This window comes from Uranotaenia lowii, chromosome 2 (assembly GCF_029784155.1).
Source record: "Uranotaenia lowii strain MFRU-FL chromosome 2, ASM2978415v1, whole genome shotgun sequence".
NCBI classification, from domain to species: Eukaryota; Metazoa; Arthropoda; class Insecta; order Diptera; family Culicidae; genus Uranotaenia; species Uranotaenia lowii.
The window spans coordinates 5,408,732-5,431,070 of record NC_073692.1 but is presented as its reverse complement, the minus strand read 5'-3'; the positions used below and the strand labels follow the sequence as shown (position 1 = coordinate 5,431,070).

Below are 22,339 nucleotides of genomic sequence, written 5' to 3'. Positions count from 1 at the left end.
CCCAGTTTGCATTCCACGCCTGCTTAGATACCGGGACGAGGACGGACAACTTTAACTAACGACAAACAAAGTAAGGAAAGACAGTCGACTGATTATGGTGTCTATTACAAGGTAAAAATATTACATCAGGATGGTCGGCTCAAGTAAGTGCATACGTTGAGCCTACGGTGAAGGTCTTAGAAATGTCCATTATTCACCACTAGCTGGCAGCACTGACCGATAGGCGGAAAACCAAGTTGTTCTCATCCTCGCGCTTACTTTACCAATGTGTGTGTGTGTCGGTCAACCTGTCAATCGAGAGGTTTATCTTAACCTCACCTGTCAATGGAGGCTAAGTGGCGATAAAAGGTTTCCAATTTCTCTCCGTAGATCTGAATGTGTAAATTTCCAAAGCTGCTCCGATGCACGGTGTAAATGGTTTTTAATTAAACCTTTGTTCCAGCCCCTTCGTCACTCTTCTTGGCAATGAAATTCAATGATCATCGTCATCATCCTGGCCTGCGCTTTGCTCCGCTGAGTCCAACAGAGTCGCTAGAGCTGATTGTCGTTTTTCCAACTTCTTTCGCTGATTTTTTATGGCATCGATTTGTCGGTTCGCTGTGCGGATTCGCCGTTGTTTTTTTGCATATCCTACTGCTGACCCATCCAGATCGCTGCTGATATGTTGAATGTTGTTTTATTTTATTCTCTACTCATCTCCAAAAGGAGTCATAATGCAAAATACACGTGAGAATTCAACCCCTCGTCAAACCTCAACTCCGGATCTCATTCCAGAAGCGTTCCAGATACGAAAGCCGGTTCGAAGGACCGCAACGACGATGAACTGCCCTCGAGCCGGGGCCAGCAGCCGTTTTTATTTTTCATTAGCTGTCTTTATTTTTATTATTCGCCATTCTTTCTCTTTTATTATTACTGCCCTGGCAAGACCGCGCGCCAGAGCGGTCAACCGATCAGATTCGCGTGAATGTCCCGGCGTAAGACAATATCTGGTCGTATAACAAAGAAATAATCTGGTTTCGATTCTTCTTTTGTCTCACCTTCCCTGCTCCAACACTTCTTGGATTGAAATCGAACTAACAATACTTCTCCCTTCCGCTGTGTTGGTTGTTTGAGGGGTTCAACCAACAACTAATTCGCCCGGAGTCCAAATGGAGCGGTGAGGGAGGCAGCAGATTGCAAATTATTTGCATTTGTGTGTGCCCTCTTCTGATAAAGGTGGCACCTTTCTGTGGTTTCGTTGAAAGGAATTTTATCCCTTCGACGTTGAAGAAACGCTTACAGTTGCAAAGTTATTGAACTCTCGTTTGAAATGATGCAGGCAAGGTAAACTTGGAATTGAAATTTAAGACAGATAGATACCAAGTTTCCCAATAGTATAGGTATTGAATTTTTCGAAGAAATGTCGAAGAAAATATTTTCAATCATAAAAATTCAGTTTAAAAAATGCTGCTGTCGGTAGAAAAATTTAACCCCTAATATCTGAAAATGATCGGCACAAGAGGATTTGATCAATGAATGGCGGAAGTATCATTGTTTTCCTGCAATATTTTTGTTCGTGTTATCATAAAATGTCGGCAAAAGTGATTAAAATTCAAATTATTTTAGATAGATTTTTAAACTTTTATATAGTTGGGGCCAGACCAGAGTGAAGTGATCAACAGAACAGACTTTTTTATCATTTAATAAAAAACTTCAATTTATTTGTTGAATACGACGAAGAGAAATAGTTGAACTCATAGCCGTCGATGCTCATGTTACAAAACCTACTAATGATCTCTTGTTCAAAAAATCACTACCCATGTTCCACAACAGCCTATGTTTAACTAAAATAAAACAGTTTGATTCAGTGACAATATAATCAAAATTGTTGACCAAATTTGGTATCGGTGAAAGAACAACCGCCCAACGTGTCGCATCTCCCATGATAAACAAAGTAGACTAGTCAAATTAGGCAAAGAAAACTCCGACTTAAGCCGAACGCAGTATCTTCTGTGTTCCTTCAGCATGATTGGTCGGCAAAACATGAAACGGGATTGTTTCTCTTTCATTGGCAATTATAAGTGTTTAAAAATTAATCCTATCAATTCCATTCTTCTTGTCGGTTAAACCAATTGCATAAAGCTGATGCAAAATGCCGCTTAAGAGCAGGGACACAGGAGAGGTAGAAGTGCAGAATGATCAATTCGTTCCGCTTCATTTGCTCACATCCAACTTGTGATCAGCTTCGATCGGAAGAGAAGAGTGAGGTGGATTTCCTTCTCTAACAGAAAGCACAAAGGATGCCGCCCTCCGCGAGGTACCGCAAATTGTCAACTTGCATCGATTCTTGGCTCTTCAAGAAGTTTCCCGTAGATGAGTACCGTGCCGTGTCCTTTCACTCCCATCACCCTTACGTGAACCGACCCTAGACGGACGAAGAAATAAACAAAAACAATGCACTAAATCCCTTAAAGTCTGCAAAATTCCCCCCAAGCGTGTAGGTATTTGTGACGTCATGTGAAAGATTCCTCGTACAAATGATAACAATAATTCAACCCTTTGTCATACCAAAAAATACTCCGCCCGAGCACAATCGAAGTAGGCGAAAGTCACGCTCCATCCAACGTCAGCGGAAGAAACAGGCAGGCAGACGAGATTTGCCGCCTCGCTCAAGAGTTCGACAAAAAAGGGAGCCGCCATCGAGTGATCCTTCGCGGCTTTGTTCCGCGGGGGTGTGGACGGATCAAACGGACCGGATCAGCTCGAAGCAGAATCGAAATCGTACACAGAGACCCTTTTTGTGTAATAATAGCAGCCGCCTAATGGACATGTGTATGGCCGTAAAACATTGATACATCATGTTTCCAATTATACAAAAAGGTAAATTATAATAAAAACACACAATACAATGCATTCATCATTCAATAATTGAATTGAATTTAATTGAAGTAAATAAAAATCTACTGCCACCATCACTTGCGGCCCTGATGGCAGCCGCCCGTTTGTTTCGTCAGGGAAGAAGCCGGAAGATTCACGGTCAACCTGGTTCCAAACAAAAGATGTGAGTACCGATTTGGCTGTTGAAGAAGCAGGAGGAAACGAAGAGAAAAAATCTCGTTGACGAAAGAACTCGCGTGCGAGAATACCCAATCCGCGATATCGCGATGCTGAAAAAAGAAAACATCAAAGCAATTGGCCGCCCATCGGAAGCCGCCCAATATGCTTTCCATTTATCCCTCTTCCTCCGCCTCATTGCTGGCAAGTTTTCCTACACTGCCCAATGGAAACAACCGTGCGATCTCGTGGATATTACACGCGGTTTGATATGCAAATAAATAACGATCACATGCGCGCACCCACACAAACACCACCGAAACGCAGCTACTTTTTGGATCTGGCGGGCGGGTGACGAATGAATTGACGATGTCCGACCCCTCGAAATCCCACCTTTCTATCGTCTAGCCCTCAAAAGAGGAGGAAAACAATTTCAAAACAAAAACAACAACAGGAGTCAGCCTGCTTTGATGCTCCGATGCAAAAGGGAAGAGTTCGGGAGGACTTTGTGAAGAATGCATCTCAGTAGACCAGATGGCAGCTCGCAGATTGCAACTTTCGATAGCAATAGAGTCGTCTGGTTCGAGTTGCACAATCCGGGTGACCTTTCACAGTAGGCCTAGGTATAATTACAAATCAGGACCACTGTAGAGCTAACTATTTTCCGCCAATCAGTGTGTTCCAAATTGGCTTCTTCTTTTTCTTCCTTTCTCCAACCGAATAGCGTGATGGGTTTTGGTTTGGTATTCAGCTTCTCAATTGTATTGTGGTGAGCACAATTTTCGTGTATTGAAAGGCTTTTGAGCAAGAGGACAGGCCGACATCAACTCGATGACGATCTATGGCCGCGCGGAAACGACTTTGCGCTTCCTATTTTCTCTTCTATTCAACCAATGTTGTCAGGGGACCCGATAGGACTGTCTCTCACAACAGCTGTAGATAATGTGTAGGCTCTAGTTAGGGTCTTAGAGCGGGGAAACCCCTTCTTGGGTGTAATTTCGCGGAAAAGCGTTCCACAACCATTTACTACGATCATTGTTTCAAACGGAAGCGATAGCACTGACAGTTGAATGATTCCACCCATCCATTTTGACTGCAGATTTAAGGCTTTTATCGTGCCACTTAAAATATCCGATTTCGGATAGCTAAAATCATTGTACAAAACGTGAAAATTTTATTGACTATACTTGTAGGTCAATTTTTATGGATGTCTTTATTACCAAAACTTCCTCAACTTAAAAAAAATGCCGAACCAAATAAGTAAATATATAGAACAATAGACTTAGCCACCCTTTTATGTGTTATGAGCCTACTTGGTTGAATAATTCTACTGAATCGAAATATTCCCTTTAATTCAACCACACGGTATAAAGTTCAGATATCGGTCATCAATCGAAAACGCTCACTGTAGAAAATAGTAAGTTTCTATTGAAATACAGGCATATGAACTATTCTTATACCGTAGTTGAATTTAAGGGAATCTTTTGATTGCTTTGATTCAGTAGACTGAGCCAATTTAGGATCAATTGCGAGTTTCTAAAAAGTTTTTTTTTTAGTTCAAAACTCATCGATGATTTTTGAAGAATATGAAAGTATCGTTACTTCAGAAGTATATCCGAACTAAACCAATGTGTTTATGGAAGTACGTCAACTCCAAACGAAAGTCGAGCCTGATCCCGAAAACACGTTTTTCCAAAACAGCAGTTTCGTTAGAAGGTTAAGCTTGAGATAAAGCTCAGTTGAAAAGTCAGTTGCCTCTTGATCCGATGTCCGCGAGTTCGAGCCCAGAAGTAAACATCGAACACAGTTGTACCGGATAAGTTTTTCAATTACTGCCCGCCAACTGCAATATTGATAAGCATGCGAATGCCATAAAAATAGTAGAATGACTAACGGGTGACTTAAATTTTGGATTTTTTTCCGAGATAATATAGCTCAGATAAAAATGAGAGAGTGTATTTGTTAGCTTCCACTGTTTACTATATCTTAAAATCCCCAACAACTATTCACAAACAAGGTAGTTACAGACCACCGAAAATTATGGACGCAAAAAAACTTCGTTCTCTTTCTCGTGCCTTCAACAACATGGATTCACTGAGGCAACGGGATACCGCCAAATAGTTCAATTATGCTTACCAGTACATTGGCAAGACATTGAAAAAAGTTGGTGTTAAGTACCGAAAGAAAGCAAGGGCCCCAGAATACACCGAGAATCAGATTTCTACTCTTAAATCTCAATGCCGCTGGATGATAAAAATTTATTCCGGAAAATGTTTTGTTTTGGACGACGAAAGTTACTTCCCTCTTTCGAAGTCGCACATCCCCGAAAACGATCGATACTATCCTCCCCACATTGAATACAAGTTCAAACATAAGTACATCGCCATTTCCTAGGAAGATATTTCTAAGCCATGGTTAAAGCTGTCTGGTTGGTTAAATAAAAAACGAACAGACACTTAAGACTAAAGTGTACATCCTTCAAGGATATAATGGCTAGCATCTTACTAATGCTAACACCACAAGCCCACAAAGACTACTATGTGTGCCGTGACCGAGACTCGATCTCATGGCCTCTGGCTTAGAAAACTTAAACGTAATCCCCTAGGTCACGGTCGGCGACCCAAGAACCGCAACCCAACAATTCGGCCTCAGTGTCGCCCATCGAAGATTTTTTTTCGAAACTTTGAGCTTATTGGTTTTCCGACATTGTGCCTTTAATTCCAATAAATCGATCTTCTTCAAGTACACTTGACTTTTTTTCACAACTTCAAATTCAATTTTTTTATTGCCACCCGTTATAATCGAAACAAAAAAAAGTGTTAGAAGATGCTTCTGATTGGGATTAAGAACTTCTCATTTTGAACAAAAAAACGGTCAAAATTCAATCTAAAATTGATCCTTTTTTTTCTTTTATTGTTATAGATTACAATGTGCTCAGAAAAACTAAGTTTATTGCATCTCTAGCTGAAAAGACTTTTCCTAGTGCTTGGAAAGTTGCTACTATCACTCCGATACATAAATCGGGTTACGCTCACTGTTACAACCATCCGGAGTGAAGCACCTTTACTTTGATAGCCACCTTGCCATTTGCTGTCATTCAGAATTCGAATCACGAAAAATGATCAAAGTAACCGCAGGTCTTTGCACACGAAAAATCAGAAGCAGAGCAAGTGTGCTAGTGAATTGTGTGCCAAAGTTAAATTGTAAATCGTTAGAACGAATATTGTTTGTAAATCTAAATTAATTTAGTGAGTTAGTTTAGCTGTAAGTTGTAAGTGGTAGGAACATTCGTTAAACCGTAATTTTTATATGTACTACCATTCAGGTAAATTTATGCAATAGCATTGATAAATTATAACCAAACGTAAACAAATCTTCCCAGCTCACGTGCTGCGAAAGCATCCATACTTTGATAACTCTTTTTGAAAGAATACAGTACACGTGCTACTAACCGTAAGTCATCCATTTTACAAAACTAATTTATAAAAAAAAACGTATTTAACTACACCCAAAATTCAGCCTCTGTGCCAATGGCGTGTAGTCAATTTCATAGCATCATTGGTACAAGAAGATAACGCGACCGGCACTGATTCGATTTGCGCCCACCGGCATTAACCTCCCAGCGTAACCGAACTGCGTATGTCTGAATGAAACAAAATAAAAACGTTTTCGCGTCCCTCCCAATCGCATCACAAGCCGAAGAAGGATGGAAATAAATACAGGCCAACACCAGGCAGCCAGCGAACCGAGCACTGTGCGAGTGAATGTAGCAAAAGCAACAACAAAAACATCCTTCTAATTCAATCAACCGGCAAACACGGCTAAGCTGTGCGTGTGCATGTAGCAAAAGCAACAACAAAAACATTCCTTCAATTCACCGGCAAACAACACCGGCCAAGCTGCCCGGCTTTAGCAGCTGTGTATATGTAGCGTGTGTATGTAATAGCAGGCAGTAAGCAAAGCACAGTTCTCATTCAATGGGTTTCCCGTTCCTTCACTCCCGTTCCCTTTCCCGTTTCCATCTTAAGACAAAGGAATGCATTGAAAGGAGGCCAAACGCCGGGAAGCCGCCGTTGTACGTTTTTTGTGATTGATCGGTAACAGAAAGCCTATGACAAATATACCTCGTCCTGCATGAAGCTCGAATAGTACACTGGTTAGAATGTCGGACTGGCAAGACAATACATTTGGTGATGTGAGTTCGATTCTCAGTACAGCGCTGTGGTTTTAATTTTTATTTTCTTGTTTCTGGAATGAATTATCCAATAGGAAGGAAATCCCATAAAATGTTTTTCTTGTTTCGCTTGAATGTAGTGGTCATCATTTTGGTTGGGAGCCGAGTCCTTATGCCAGTTACGGTTTTTCAAACATACCGTCTTCGGCACAGTGCACATTTCAGCGCATTATCGGCACAGAGATTTGCTAAATAGGCATTGGATTTTTGCAACCTCTTCTATGGGTGTAAATGAAACCCTAAACAATGTGGCAGTTGATGTAGGAGCGTTTCTTTGCTATTCTATCATTTAAGGAATTTATTAACGCCACCGAATAAACGTACATATTGCTGAATAAAGGTCTTTTCAACTAATCGGAAAATTCTGTTGTTCTGTCTTTCGCTCAAGCAACACTCACTGTGTAGAAAATTATCGCCCCATCTCAATTTAAAACTCAATCTCGAAAATTTTTGAGTTCTGATGCAGGAACGATTGTATGCTGCTGTAAAATCGTTGATTTCGGAATCCCTACATGGATTCGTGAAGAAACAGTCGACTGTTACTAATTTGATGCGTCACGTTAGTTTCCTTAGTAATAGCTTAGAGAAAGGTTGCCACGTGGATGGAATCCTCATTGCAAAAAATGGATCGACTAGATTCTCAGCTTGGTCACTCGATTGGATTGCATCATACCTTACTAATCGTCATACTTTCACAAAAATTAAACACGCTCGATCAAGAACATTCGCAACGTCATCTGGTGTACCGCAAGGAAGTCACTTTGGACCTCTTCTGTTCGTAATTTTCGTGAATGACTTGTGTCAAACGCTTCAGTCCGACACACTGCTCTGTGCCGACGATCTGAAGCTTTTCAGAAAGATTGTCAGTGCCGTTGACTTACCTACAAACTGATATCGGACGATTAGAAAAATGGTGCCTCTTCAATGGAATGACGGTTAGAGTAAAAAAGTGTAAGTAAGTCAACTTTTCTTGTGCACGCAATGCTGTGAATTTTGACTCTCTGGATCTGCTTTGGAGAATGCGAAATCTATCCTCTACCTTTGTGTGAAAATCGATTTTGCTGCTCTGAGATTTATGCGTCGTAACACCAAAGACTTCGACGACATTTATTCTCCTCTGTTCGTAGCATTATGGAATACGCCGCCCAGGAGTGGGCCCAGCAAAGCTTCGTAAGGTACGCGCACAGTGAGCCAGGAACCACACTTTTGTGGTGAAAATCGACTGCAAGCCAGAGAGTTGGTTGAAGCTCATCGGTGTTTTCAATAAAGTTTTCAATAAAGTACTTTTTACATGTACTTAGATTATAATCACTCCTCGAAAAATGAGGAACGCCAAACTGCGACTTATCAAGTTATTGCAATTTGAAAAATGTATAATTTTTACCCATTTTTTACAATTATGACAGAAAAAATCTGCAGCCCGAATAATACCGTATTTGTTTATGCCGAGTGTTGCACTAGTGTTGCACTGGTGCACCACTAGGTGCTGTCAAACTGTTTGTTTATTCGGACAGTGTTGCACTGGTTTTGACCTGCTGTTGCACTGCCATCGGGCGGTGTTGCCCCGAAAATTTTGCCAGTGTTGCGAGAGAGCGTGTGAGTGAGTGAGGTAGCAATACACTGGCGACCATTTGTGTTTATTTTTATCGGATACGGTGGAACACTGAACGAGGGGAGAAAACAAATACGGTATAAGTTTTCCAATAGAATATCTCATTTAAGTTTATTTCAATCGAGTTCTGTGGACCTTGGAGTTATTGTATGGCGGTATGTAAGACGACTTTTTCATGTTATTTTTTCAATTATTCAATTAAATTCAATCGGCTAAAGCCATCCCATCGATAAACGTTGTGAACTTTTTAACTTAGTGCACCATCTTTTTAATTTTCATATGTGTAAGCGTAAATTTAAATTAGTGTTAAGCCGTTTTCCTTAGTTTTAAGAAAGTCTGTACGGCTTTCTTACCAAAGACGAACCTAATAAAAAAAAACTTAATTTTTGATTCGGAAAATGATACACCGAAGCCAATTGAGAAAGGATTCGAAAAATAATAAAAACTCATTTTCTTTAAAAACACTTTCCGTGTACGGCATTTACCATCGCCTGCTACGATCCTGCCATTGAAAGCAACTTGTCGACCGTTCGGAGTGCGTGCGTTTCAAAATCAACGTGTAATGTTGCTCACCCTTTTCTCGAAACTCTGACCGATCGAAGATTCCTCTTAATTTCCCTATGTCCACCCCATCAACGGACGCACACGGTTCGCCAGCTCTTACGGTTAGACATCAAGCTTAACTTTACCCGACGAAGGCTCCAGCGAAAAGTGCACCCGGCCAGGCAACAAATAAAATAAAGCAAAAATTAAAACCAATGCGAACAACAAACGCAACTGACTTGAGCCATCTATCGCAACCAGTCGCGGCAGCTTATTTGTGCGGTTGCAATCGCCAGGAGGTGACTTCGTCTCCTTCTCCGCATCTTCATCTTCGTGCGAGTTGCCTGCATAGGTTGCAGCGATCGCGAGAGAAGGTTGATTTTGATATGCGCGCTAATAAAAATTACCACTATCGCCGTGCAGTTTACCAGTCAAGTCCATAAGCAAAGCCTACTCCGTTTGGACTATTGCTCGCTATAGAAATTGCGCTTCTGGCATAAGGCAGAAAAATTATTATTAAAAGCTCAAGAAATGCATTTAACGCGAAATGAGGCGTATTATTGTGGACTTTATTTGCACTACCGTGTGCGTGCTTTTGCCAGGGAGCCATCCCAGTGGACAGTGGCCGGCCACTCTCGTTCATTGGACGCTGGATGGCTGCGAGCGATTTCTGCAATCTACAGCAGCAGTGAACCGTTTCTGGTTTCGGTACGTACAGGCAACTTGCGAAACTGTCCGTTGCTCTGATAGCTTAACCACTAGGTTTAGGCCGAGGCTCAGCGCTTTGTTAGGGAGCTCTGGGCGACTGATGAAAATCTTCCTGCTACTGCTGCGGAAGACAAAATCTTCAATCCAAGTAATCCGATGAAACTGCCCAAGGCAACTTTCGGTACCGTATCGTTTAGCCATCACAGAAGGCCACACAGCCCTACAATAGCTCCCGAAAGATTGATGGAAAATTTACTCTGCCAAGCACAGAAAAACGATTTTCAATCAATCTTCACCAACGTGGTCGATTTCGAAATTGTGAAATGATAACATAACCATAAAATAGAACGGCTTGCTAAAGAGTTGATTCAGACCAACAACCAATGGATGGCCTCCTTTTTCGCGCCAAACGCCATTATTGCCATCATCATCATCCACTGGCAGTCGCCAAATTGCACAATTCTATTCATAAAGCTGTCTTCGCGCAATCGTTTTAACTACTGATTATTTGCAACTGTCTCGTTTGGACTTTGGCGACGTCGACGTTTGTTGAATAAACGCTAAAAAGGCGCATTTAATTCAGCAACTCTATACGATCATACACAAACGCGAGATGGTTAGTTAGTGTTTACGAGCTAATGCACTTCTTGTGATTCGGTGTGTCTGGCAAGTTTATTGCAGATATAGGTAGAAACACTGTGAGGCGTCGTTGGAGGAAAAAAAAAACTAGCTTGCCACCACAATATCACACAGGTCTGGTGGGTCTGATGCAATTGTCACTCTTTTGGAGACGAAATAATCTGCTTACGGTGTCTTGATTGCGACGGATGAAAATAAAAGTTATCAATGCCTAACCACCTTAGACACCTATGCTAGTCCAATTCAAAATAACCTGAACGATTTGTTTTATTTGACAAAATAAAACTAATCGGAAAAACTACTGAACTCTTAACGGTTGAACACCCGTGAGCAGTTATCTCTTATGTTAATTGGTCTCAGAGACCTAAATCTCGTTTGGTTTCAATTTACCCCCAAACCAAGTTGAATTTCCTCCGCAGGTCCTAGGAGGAAACGAAATACCAAAAGCCGAAGCCTACTTATACTGCGAGAACCTGTATCAAACCAGAATATTAAGAATGGGAGACTAACCATAGAAACGCAGCAAGCGGGGCAGCTTTCTTCCTATATCTAGGGAAGATTAATTTCGACCGGGCAGCTCACGGCCTGCTGTTCCGTTGTAATGTAATGTAGGTACATGTAGGTAATGGACTTGCTTTTGTTTTATGGCCTGCTGTTACTATCGCCATTGAGCAGCGTCCGAAACGAACCGGAATGGAATTTTTATCTCTTTCAATAAAATATAAAACCCTTTGTCGATTGTTGGACTCAGGTGACGTGCAAAAACAAGTGAGGAGAAGAACATCTTCACCGGTATTGCTAGACAACCTTTTCTTCCTGAGGACTCTTTCTCATTGGAGGTCTCTGGGAGAGCCCTTAATAAAATAACACGGCCAATGAAAATAAAAAGAATATGAAAGCCGTGTAGCGCCTATAAAGATGAATGAAATAAAATGACAAAATTTCAAAAATTAACAATACTTACAAAGTGCTTAACAATTTGGTAAAATTTCAAAAACATGTAAAATGTCAAAATTGAAAAATTTATAAAAATTGCCAACATGTCCAAATTTTCAAAATTTTCTAAATTATCAAAATTTTTTTAAATTGTCAAAGTAGTCATACTTTTCTAATGTGTCAGAAATGTTAAAACAGTTTGAATTTACAGAATTACAAAATTGTCTAAATTGAGAAAAATATAAATTTTAAAAAATTATCTGTTTCAATTATTCACATGATTAACCAAGTTTAATTAATTTAAAAAAACGGAAAAAACAACATCACAGCTTAAACTGAAGAAAAATTCGAATATAACATAAACTTAAGCCTTTCAAAACGTCCATCTTACATACCGTTGGTTTCGTAATCAGCAGTGAATGTCAGCGCTGAAAAGATAAAAGAGAGAAAAAAGAACACATTATTAAAAATACTTACAATGTAACCCAAGTGATGTACTGTGAGAAACCCGTCCCAAAGTCCCAATGCTTGATGCGTAGAAAACCGAACAGATTAAGTGCCTCACATCCATTAATCAAGAGGCTGGTTGATCCGCGCGAGATGCCTGGCTATGGGGCTTGCCATCATCATTCACCATACAATTTGAATACATTATTCCGCAGCAAATCCTAGATAAAGCCATTGCGGAAAAAGTAGATTTAGCCGTCCTTCCTCGTCCAATCCGACAACTAGTAGGTATTGTATGGAGTGACCACGAAATGAGATGGGAAAGGAAAAACAAAGAAGAGCTAGGAAAAAGCTCACTTTACACGGTCCCGTCTCCTGCCACTACATGCCTTCTCTTTAGAAATACCCGAGGAACCAGATCACGGAAAATCAGTCGGGGCATAGCCTGCAGCATCCACAAAAGAAATGGCTTCACCGAAGATAAAAGAAGAAAATCATCAAGCGCCCAATGGACTGCAGCAAGTCGTTGTCCACCGCTGCTGTTAAGTTCGCTTATCTATGCGTGTCTTCAATTTCTCAACAAACGACCAACGCAACTGAGTAGTGCCTTAATCGAGTTGCGCAGTAGGCCCTGGTTTTCCCAACACGCACACATACACAATCGCCTTAGCCGTTCATTCATTTGTATCACAACATAGGCAGATGTCAATTACTGGGTTGAGGGGGAGAGAAAAGTAGGCTCTGTGGGGTGCTGCTGATGGCAAAAAGTGCCACTCTTCCTAACACGCACGATCCTAATCTTGGGGGATGTGGAGTGGCACCGTTTCCCTCACCCATCTTTGCCCCCTTCTAAAAACTTGTGTTGATTGTCAGGTAAATTTTAACCAGGCATCGGCCGCCCGGCAGCAGCACTTTCGAAGTTAGAAAGGGACAAATCACGCAAACCTGTAACCCCTCCGTCTCGGCTTGTCCTTGCTCGAGCACGCGATGGAGAAAATTGGAGAAAACTACACTCTCAAATAATAGTAATTACAATTGCCATTGTTAGACATTATTGAACGTCCGTACACTTGTTTTTGTTTCTTGGGGTCTTTATTTCCAGGCAGCGATGTTCCTATGTAGGTCCGCGTCTCCGGGAACCGTTGAACTAATAACAGTCCGTGAAAGGTGATTCCAGCGTTTCCGCTATTTGTGGAACCATTGAATGACCAAGCCGAAGGGAGATGTGGACCGGTTTCTAGTGCTCAATGTATGGCGGCAAAAAATCAACAACGAACCTTTGAATTTTCACTGAACAATCAAAGTAACCTGTGTTTTGTTTGTTGGTTCACATAGGACAATAATTTTTTTTTCACACAAATAAATTGAAATAATGATAATTTTCATTGAACAACCTTTGTAAAAAATGGAAATGAAACCGCTCACATTCCTAACTTCATGGAATCAATCATCTGCACTTTTATTCAAATTTTAACTCACTATTAGATCCTCTAGGACTCCTTGAACGATTTACTATATGAAATTTTGATCGAATAGCTGATTTCCAGCTGTTTTTGGGTCTCCCACAGGGACTTTTCTTAACTTTTTTCGATGCCGATTGTCAATAAGTTTCTGTACTGAAAGCTATCTCAAAAACCTCTAAGATGAGTAGGCGTGTGCTGAACCGACGGCAAGCGTTTTTTTCGGCAGCAAATATAATTCCAAAATTTTAAGAAATTGCATCGATTTCACGATTTTTATTATTAAATTCGATTTAATTGACGTGCGTGAGTTAGTGAAACCGTTTGTTTAAAATTTGAATGTCAGAGATTGTATGAAAAAAGTGCTGTTATTCAAGAGTCATCCGCTACTTTCAACATTGGATTGTTGAACGAAAGAGAAGAGTGGGATGCATGGACGCTTGGAATGTGAAAAAACGTTAGTGCGTATAACATTTATTGGTAAAATTCAGGGAAGACGAACATAACATGTTGATAAGTTTCTGTATCAGATCTCCATCTGATCTGATTCAAATCGTGGGATGAGTACCTAATTTTTATTAGCTGATGCGGATTTTGCTGCTTAGATTTTGATGAGCTTGTTCCTTGTACTATTCTTGATTACCATCTGCAATTTGGATTCCAAATGAATCTTTGTGAAGTGAAAATTATGTTGTGAAATTTTGTAAAAAAGTGATAAAAGAATCGATATAAATTGAAAATGGGAAGCAAAGGTAAATAGTAGCAATCGCCAGTATTGAAATTTTTTTTCTTATCTTATTAATATAGTAATGCCATACTGCAGTCTGGTAACGCTAAGCTTGCTACGACCTTATCAGTTCGCAATTCTATGCGGTATAGTGGTTGAAGCCTCCGATAAATTTATTAGAATACTTCATTTTTTGGCGATGCAATTTAAATTTGAAAGAAGAAAGAATTACGATTAATATACATTTAGACATGCTTGACATGTTTTCTGTTTTTTTTTTAAATTTATTATTATGTTGATTTATCGGCCTAGCGGTGAAAAGTGATGTCCTTTTTAGTAGGGACATCTAAAGATTATGAAATTTTTATATAGATGGATAGAAGGTTAGAAGAAATGAAAGATGGTGAAAATGAGCGGGTAGAATTTGTCTAGAAGCATTACCATCACATACCAAATAGATGGTATGTGATCGCTCAGATAAGCTCCCTTTAACTCAGAAACGCATCTATCGATGTTTAAGTCTTCTCAGTTTGTTATCTTCGCATTCGTTACATGCGGGGTTTGCATGCGAAACGGTACGGTCGATAGTCTGATAGTGACCAACCACCGATGCTATGATGTCGTGTTTTTTTATTTCTTTTTGGCCAAAGTTATTTAATTTTATGAAGAGATTAACCACCGTAATTTTTATTTGTTACTTTGATTTATCGATGGTAATGCTTCTAGACAAATTCTACCCGCTCATTTTCACCATCTTTCATTTCTTCTAACCTTCTATCCATCTATATAGAAATTTCATAATCTTTAGATGTCCCTACTAAAAAAGGACATCACTTTTCACCGCTAGGCCGATAAATCAAAGTAACAAATAAAAATTACGGTGGTTAATCTCTTCATAAAATTTATTATTATGTTTTATTGTTGTATCATATAGTCAATGGTCAACCAAGAACTCTTATTGTTAATATTCACTGGGATGCTGACAAAATCTGGCTGTGCACGTATCAAAAGCATAAGCATAAGCAAGTATGAAAGCTGTATCAAAAACCTCTTAACAGATTGTCACCAAATTTTTCACACGTATATATTACATTACTTACTCTAGATCTTGGAAGTGAGAATCGATCAAACTGCTTGAGGACATGTTCAATGAAACTATGTCATTTGATGGGTCAAATATAATATATGCAGCCATATTCTTCAACTTTTTCAATTGCGTTTAAAGTAAAACCCCGATTTTGTCACCCCCATCCTGCATTTTGGAGGGGAATCGGTGAGAGTGATCAAATCGAAGTGATCGTTCAAATTAATTCCCATTAGGTAATCAAAATACCGAAAAAATACCAGTAAGATAACACTAACTTGGCTTAGAGGTTAGAGCGTAAGTCTGCTAAGCAAGAGGTCATGAGATTAGTGGCATCCACAGTTTTTTTTTCTGAAGGTTAATGATTTTAGCATTTAAAGCATACACTAATATTCTTATTCGCTTTCCAGTAAAACAATTGGCTGGAAATTTTTTTCAATTCTGGTTATTCCAGCAATTGATCCGTATTGCTGAAAAATCAGCAATCGAGCTGTCAAAATAGGAACATTTGTTTATTTCCGAAAATTCAATTTGAATGTTTAAATAAAACTGGAGTTGAAATTGTTTGATGTTTCTAGTGGTTTAATTAATTGTGTATGGTGAGTTGATCATTTCAATATTCATAACACAGACTAACAATTTCTCGTTTTACAGTTCGGTTTGAGTTGCCTGGATGAAGATTTCTTCAAAGTTTATCGACGAAGTGAATAAACTGCAGTTTAATATAGTATTCTAGCGTGTAAACAACCAAACCAAAAAAAAACTTTGGATTTTTTTCTCGAGTTAAAAAAATAACTTCTTTGAGATAATTCCAGAAGTAATAGATTGATATGCTGTCTTTGTAAATTTTATTTATTTATCTCAATCTGAGATATGGCAGTTTGAAAAATACGTCTTTTTGATAGAAAAAGCCTTTAAACTAACGAATGCGACATAGTAGACATTTGCTGCAGCAAATGTCTAAATCAAATTTGATAAAAGTAGTTAGAAGACACCGCTTACGTATAAATTCATTCAATAGAGTAAGAGCTGAAAAACTGTTTTTTAGACACGCTCTAGCATTTTAACATTTGAAAAATCATATCGTGTTTCCTAAACGTCATATGGATTTGATGTCTTCAACAAAATTGCTTCAAAAGATATAGGCTGCAACTTGGTAGAAGACAATTTTACTCTATATTTTCAATAAAAAAAATTGTGTGTCAAAATCATGGAAAAAATGACACGTCCCATATGTACATATCTGATATCAATGTGGTACAAAGAAGGTGATGAACAAACACGCACACTATTGCAGAACTCGTTATTTAAAAAGTAAAAAGGTAAACAAAGCCTACGTCACTTGCCAGGATGTTTATGTATCCTAGGCGAGAATCGTAAACAGCAGTTGGCAATGATTTTTCTCTCTAGTTTTCGCTGTTGGTTGTTTGTTTGAAAATGCAACTGACGTCACGAATTGTCATGGTTACAATGTTTACAAAAAAAAAACTTTTACTAACACTTAGCACGGGATTTCCACCGCCACCTGAGATATATATATATACAGGTTGATCTGATACTGCATAATAAAAGCGTATAATTTGCAGATCCCGGCAACGTTATACAATCCGTGTGGAGCACATCTTTCAGATTTAAGTTTTTTCCTTAGATTTAAGCTTTTTTCTTCAGATTTGAGCTTTCATCTCCTATGCTCTCAAGGCAAAAAAAAAGCTTAAATCTGAGGAAAAAAAAGCTTAAAACGAGATTCACCAGCACTTATTTAAAATATGTTGGTCACACGATACATCGACTACCCAGCAAACATAACATCGTATTAGAAATGTCAGTTTAACTCGTTAACAATGTTAAAGCGAATCGTAATTCCTACCAAACCAAGTAAATGATCGTAAAAATGGTTAGTTAAAGTCTACCGACTCGGATATGACAAAATTGCGCCATGTTTGCAAATTTGTCTCCCGCGTGCGGGATTCAAGTGAGAAAACAACCTTGTTGTTCTCTCTGGTGCAACCAGATTTCTAAAAATCAGAGGGTCCATTTGGTTAAACTGTCCAATGAGAGAAGCAGCAAATATTGTCGCTGGCAACGGTTTGCATGCATTGAGAGCAGAACTTGCGCTCTCTCGCATACTGTCAGGATGTACGGTAAAAGGTGTTGTATATCGTTCAATTTTTACAACATTTATCGCATAAGCCAGAAGTTAAAAATATGTATGTATATTGCCTCCACTTTAGTACGTAAATGCTGTTTTTTCGAGTTATATAAGATGATTTTATAATGTATATGAAACGTATAGCAAAGTTTGTTGAGAAATATACCTACAAAAATGTTTGCTGGGTAATCGTGTAAAGTTGCCGGGATCTGATAATTTGATGAGCAATCAGATTTTCGCAAGTGTCTTAAAATTCGGGCAATTGACAATATCCAAGAACATAAATGCTCTCAACGTACCAGAACTAAGACCCATTTTAAAATACTGTGCTATTTTCAAGCAAGCACTCAGTGAACGCTTTGCGCAAAATATTTTGAGTAGTGTTGAGCCAAATCTATGACTATATGAATATAGATTTGAACTGGAATGATGTACAAATACTTACTGCTTCATTGTGTAGGAAAAGAGAATTTGTTTATATTTAATGGAGTTGTTTTAAAATGCGATCAAGGTAGTCGCAAATGAGTGAATTGACGTTAAAATTGTTTTTTTTTAACTAAGGGAAATATGCTCTGAAAGCTGTTTTGAACCTCCAGATGGTCGAATTTTTACAAACCGAAAATAACTTGATACATTTAAAAACTTTAAATAATGAGAAAAAATAGAAAAAAAATTTTTTTTTTGTTTATATTGTGAGAAACAGTAATAATTTTAACGCACTATGTTGCTGTGTAAGTGCGAATCAAAATAAGGCAAAAGTTAAAAAAAATCTTTAAAGTGGTTCAATAGACACAAAATTTGAAGCCTGTAAAGAATGGTTCAGAACAGCTTAAAATGTTGTGACGTGAATTCAGTTTGCAACCCTGTTGTTTTCACACGGATAAAAAACTCAAAAAGTTGTTATCAAAATTCGTATGGTTGGCTCTTCCATATCGCAGATTTTTGGTTAAACCCATAATTTTGCTAAATCAACATCGATACTTACGAACAAACTAGCGTTTGTGTGAAGTTAATTCGGCTGTAGAAGATTACCCAACTATTTATCGCCAAAGCTGGTAGATTTGGCAATTTTTTCTAGTCTACTCCAACATCCTGATAATTAGTTTTTTAATGTACACTGATGCTTACCTCGTAGACCTCGAATTTAGTTCAGCCAACATTGAAATTTGATGGTGAACTAGCAAAAAAAAACTTTTTCATTCAGGAAATAGTAGAAAGATGTGTTTATATTTTTATTTTAGGAAAATGTCGAAACTTAGCAGAGCGAGCGGAAAGGTAAACCTAATTTCTTTCTTAAGTTGATTTTTATGTGTGAAAACAGCCTAAGAACAATACTAAATTAACTAACTTAAAATTCCTGTTGGACTCTTAGCATTGATGATACCGCTACTTCATGGCATTGCATAATCTGATGGTTGGCTTGATTGAATTTTCAGGTCAGAACCAAACAACCATATTTACTTTCCTGAAGACGCGTAATATAGCTGATGAATTTATATATTTTTCTTCGTGTAAACTGATCGAATTCACGTCACTTTAAAGCGGCCAAATTTTGTAAATAAAACAATAAATTAAATTAAATTAACATTAAATTTTTGTTTAAAGACCAAAACATACTCAATTCGAAGAAAATGTAATTTGCGACCGTTTGCTACTTTTTTTTTCATTCTACAGTTAATTGGTTGACTTCTAGAATGATGACAGTTCAGAAAAGTCTGGAAAAGTTAATTCACGTCACAGTGGAATTTGCCAATAGAACAATTATTGTGTAGTGGGTACAACTTCATTATATTCCGGATTCAAAACCTTGGAGGATGAAATCGTTCCTTACCAGAAGGCCCTATTCCAAATTTTAGCTCAATTGGTTGACTCTAATAAATTTCTCAACGACCGCAAAAAACTAAAGTTGAAACTTGTACAGTTTTTTTTATAATTCCTGAAGTGGATAAAATGGCCACAAAAAAAAAAAGAAATTTGACCCTTAAACATTCAAATTAACCTAACATTATTCAAAACACCTCATACGTTTAGATTTTGAAAAGAAAATCGATAGGAAGATATTACAATAAAACTTATTATAGACGAAGATCAGTCAAGGAATATTAAATTGAGGTAGTTCCCAATGCGAACTTTGAAATTTTTTTAAATTTTAAACAAATTTCAAACGATTTTAAGATTTAAATAATCATTTTCTTGTTTCCAAGTTTTTCAATAGCGCTGATAAGCATCTTTTCTAATGACAACTTCTTTCAGTGAAAACTGCTGGCGTTTGCCGGAGAGCAAGTGTTATTTCCATGGCATTGCGACCAGGTTGCTGCGATCCGTTGTAAAATAGTGTCACAACTAGCTAGCTACCCCGACCGAAGTCACAATGGCCTGCTGCAGTACTATCCTGATAGTGGTTTGCTACAGACAGTGAACAAACTTAACTACCAACATGTTGCGGGGAAGCCAAGAAGCCAACCAATTTTGCATTCGCCCGGTACATGGCGCACCATAAAACATAAGAAAAGCAATGCAAAGGAGGCATTAAAAGAGAGACCAGAACTGATAATTTTGAAATAACCACTCAACTCCTCGCATTAATTAGCAGCAATAACAATTTCAACAGAAGAAAGAAAAATGTTAGGCTTCACTTCGTTTAATTTATATTTTAACGACACACTTGCAGCGGATGGGACGATTGGACTAGTTTTCGGGTTCGGGAGAAGCGGGCGGAGTGAAGTGAAAAATAAAACTAGTTTTTCATTAGCCAACGCAATTGAAGTGGTGAAGAAGCCAAAGTAAGTAGTAAGGTGGAAATTACCACCGGAGCCATTTAAATACGCATTATAAGGTGAGTTCAAACGACTGGAAAAGAGAAAAATGAGCTCGCCCAGAAAACGCATATCTTTTTCCTGCACAATTAAATATTGCTCGGCGTCGTCCTCGTCGCTCGTCTCTGACTGAAGCCATGCCAGGCGTCCGTCGTCGACTTTGGTCTTTGGTCTTTCCAGCATCAGAAATAGCTGTACATACAATTCCGTTCCTCCCCCTTCTTCTCTTAGGCTTTGGGTTTGCGCAACCCAGAAATTGCACCCAGTAGAGATTACAAAAGGACGGACGAATGGACCTTCTCCAACCATCAGGAGGCAGCACCATCGATAGATAAAACTCATTTGCCTAGCTAGCCTGCTATTCCGTTGGCGTTGCATCATCGAAAGAAAACTGCAATAATTAAAATATTTCCCTGGAAGCCAGAAGGATGCTTCTGTCGTTAGGAAAACAATATAATGGTAATTTAAGAGATTAGTTTTCCCTTATGATGAAAACAATTTTTTTTCAATTAAAAACATCTTCAAAAATATGTACTATGTTTCTCTAAAAGTGAGTCGATTTTTTAAAACTTACTGCACAAAATGTTAAACACAAAACTTTCATGAAAAAATATGTGGAACCGAAAAAGCGTTACATAAGAAACATCTCATTTAAATTATAATAATATTTGTGTGAGTGATAGGCTTAAATTCTGAAAATAATTTGCAATTCAGTCAAATCACATACAATGTATCAACTAGAAGTTGAGATAGTCTTTAAATTAAACATTAGGAAAAGGAAACATTCCAAATAGTTATGTAGGCATCTATAAATTTTTTTCATTTTATTTTAAGAGATCCAGTTATAATAATTAAGAATCAATAGTAGCAAATATATATTTTCATTACACGTTCAATGAATTGCGTACTTTTGGTTCAAACAAAGCGGGTGTTTTGTATATAGACAAGTAGAGCAGGTATAAGGTACCCTTCAAAGTACACTATCTGTTGAATGTAAAGCTCTACCTTGCCATCCAGACCTTGCCGAGACCATCATCGTCAAACATAGCAGCATGCAAGCAAGGGGAAGATGTCGCCAGCATTGTGCTTTAGCCGTGTGGTGGCACATGATAAGCCGCAGAAGGAGTAAAATGAAAAACTATAAAATAAAATGAAATGAGAAGGAGAAAAAACGTCGAAACGACCAGCTCCAGAAGACGATCGCGCGCGGATCGAGCATTACATAAATAATGTAAACATACACATTAATCAATTAAAAACCGAAGCAAATGTTCGCGAGACTCTAGCAGCGGGTCTGGCTGGAAGCGTCGTCGCAGTAGGCTATGGTCGGTCGGGGGATTGCAGAATGTGAATATCGTGCGCACATTTTCTGAAAGACGAGCCATGGGATGCTGGGATCGGGGGGTTGAAAGTGGTATGTAGTAGATAGTAGGCGGTGGTAGGACACGAAAGATGCATCGAAGCAGGCTCAGGTTTAAGCAGGCGCAAGAAATAAATTATTTCCTTTTCAAAACAGGCGAAAATTAAAAGCGAAGCTTAGATGGAACCTTTACACCGTTGAATAGTTTGTCCGACAATATAAATTTTAATCTTTACTGCTTTCAAGGCTTGCTTTGATTTGACAAACAGACTGAGTGTGGATAACACTCATTGGGTAAGGTAAGCAATAATAGTAAGGGTTACTTGGATTCACTCTCGATAATGGAAATCGTGCAGCAAAGGTTGATACTTCTTTAAGCGGAAGAGAGCGTTTGAGGATGATAGCAAAGTTTAAAGACGTTTCTGAGATTTGGAATGTGAAGATATTAAAAAACAAAATGCGTACATGTGAAAAACTTTCAATTCGTAGTCACAAATCGATTCATAAAGTACAGTTGTACAATTTCACAAAACAGGGAACAGAACGAGCAAGACGGTCTCTTCAAATTGTCATCACAAACGTTTCTGTTCA

At 38.6% G+C, this 22,339-nt stretch overlaps 1 protein-coding gene across 1 annotated transcript in view; it reads right to left on the bottom strand.

The window, feature by feature from the left end:
* The window catches only part of LOC129745387 (uncharacterized), a 77,777-nt gene that overhangs the window by 46,960 nt on the left and 8,478 nt on the right, over positions 1–22,339 (bottom strand). Inside the window, exon 2 of the mRNA XM_055738443.1 lies at positions 12,101–12,133. The gene's annotated coding sequence lies outside the window, so the exon portion shown is untranslated. The remainder of the gene's footprint in view (positions 1–12,100; positions 12,134–22,339) is intronic.